We start from the raw sequence: 2,500 nt of genomic DNA, 5'->3' as shown, positions 1-2,500 counted from the left end.
TATATATATATATATATATATATATATATATATATATATATATATATATATATATATATATATATATATATATATATATATATATATATATATATATATAGCACCAACAGAGGGGTAGTGGAGTCAAAACTAGAGCGATGGAGGAGGTAATGGAAGACAGGTTTAAAGGTTAGTAGGGAGAAGACTGAATCCTAAGTTTTAATGAAGATCAAGACTCCGAGATTAGTATGGAAGGGACAAGGTTGAACCGAGTAGAAAAATTTAAGTATCTTGGTTCAACACTGGCCTATGATGGAAATTTGGATGTAGAAATAACACACAGAGTATAGGCTGGATGGAAATATTGGAGAAAGATGTCATGTGTCTTGTGCGGCCGCAGAATCAATATAAATGTTAAAGAAAGAGTGTGTAAGACACTAGTGAGACCAGCTTTGACGTATGGAGGGGAAACATGGCCGGTAAAGAGAGTACAAGAGAAGAAATTGGATGCAGTAGAGATGAAAATGCTCAGGTGGATGTGTTGAGTAACAAAAATGGACAGGATCCAAAATGAAAGAATAAGTGGAACTACTAAAAGTTGTAGAACTATCAAAGAAGACACGGGAAGGAAGAATGTAGTGATATATATATATATATATATATATATATATATATATATATATATATATATATATATATATATATATATATATATATATATATATATATATATATATATATATATATATATATATATATATATATATATATATATATATATATATATATATACATACATATATATATATATATATATATATATATATATATATATATATATATATATATATATATATATATATATATATATATATATATATATATATATATATATATATATATATATATATATATATATTTATACCAACGGAAAATTATAATTGCTAAGTGCTTCGTAATCTCATGGGCAAGAACCGCCAAACACGAAAACCAGTGACGCTCAGTGAGAGTTATAAGTTGATACCGACTCTGCTGTACAAATCCCCGTCGAACGCAGGTATTTGTACTTGGTGTCGATATCAACCCATCTCCGCCATGACAGCCGATTGATACGTTTGAAACACACCTATTTTGATGAATTAATATTTATCACATCACTGGGATTTTTTATACACAAACATTAAGCAACAAATATCGTTCAATATCCAATTTCCTCTATCTCGGAAATAATATCTGTATAAATGTATAATATATATATATATATATATATATATATATATATATATATATATATATATATATATATATATATATATATATATATATATATACACATATATACAGTATACAATATATATATATATATATATATATATATATATATATATATATATATATATATATATATATATATATATATATATATATATATATATATATATATATATATATATATATATATATATATATATATATTTATATATATATATATATATATATATATATATATATATATATATATATATATATATATATATATATATATATATATATATATATATATATATATATATATATATATATATATATATATATATATATATATATATATATATATATATATATATATATATATATATATATATATATATATATATATATATATATATATATATATATATATATATATATATATATATATATATATATATATATATATATATATATATATATATATATATATATATGGCAGAGTGGGTATCAATTTACAGCCGAGTGGTTTAAGGCGCGTCACTGAACGTCGTTGGTCCCTCGTGTTCGGCGGTTCGTGCCTGTGAGACGACGAACCACTTATTAAATATAATTCGGAACAATTTCAACGGGGCTTCGCACCAGAAATTATGATAATTGCGGATTCCTTGTTTAAAAGCGAATTGAACAGCTGATACTGGCATCAAAGTCCGCTTAATGAAGTTTATTGGCTATCGTGCAGAAAATAAATACAAAGAAAATTCTTTACCAAACGGAGACTAAATTTATACAAATTGTTTAACTAAAAAAATAAGGGCCTCAAAAATTATAAACATTACTTATCCTAAAATAGGACCTGTTACAGGTAAGAAAAGTACTATTTTTCCAAAAAGGACTGTAAGCAGATTAGGAAAGTACTTTTCACTTAAGGGACCAAGCGCCGATATATGTTCAACAAATTCTTTAACATGCTTCTAATCATCACGATTCATACAACGATTTTGCACAATGCACAGAACATTTCTCAGTAAGGTTGTATTTTCGAGTGCTCAATGATAAATATACTGTCTTTTTATTAAGAAATAAAAAAGAAAGTAAATGGAGTTTAAGAAGAGGAGGTTGAAAAAACGTGGTTACTGTTTAATTAGCGAAGAAGTTAAAGTTTATGCAAAAATATGAATTAGTAAATATACTGATGAACAGCAAGTAAATATGAACAACTGTAGGTAGGTGGGATTATTTCTCGGGTCTAAATAAAACTCACGACGAC

This window comes from Macrobrachium rosenbergii, chromosome 1 (assembly GCF_040412425.1).
Source record: "Macrobrachium rosenbergii isolate ZJJX-2024 chromosome 1, ASM4041242v1, whole genome shotgun sequence".
In the NCBI taxonomy this organism is placed as follows: Eukaryota; Metazoa; Arthropoda; class Malacostraca; order Decapoda; family Palaemonidae; genus Macrobrachium; species Macrobrachium rosenbergii.
The sequence above is the reverse complement of the archived record's forward strand: the minus strand, read 5'-3'. Positions refer to the sequence as shown.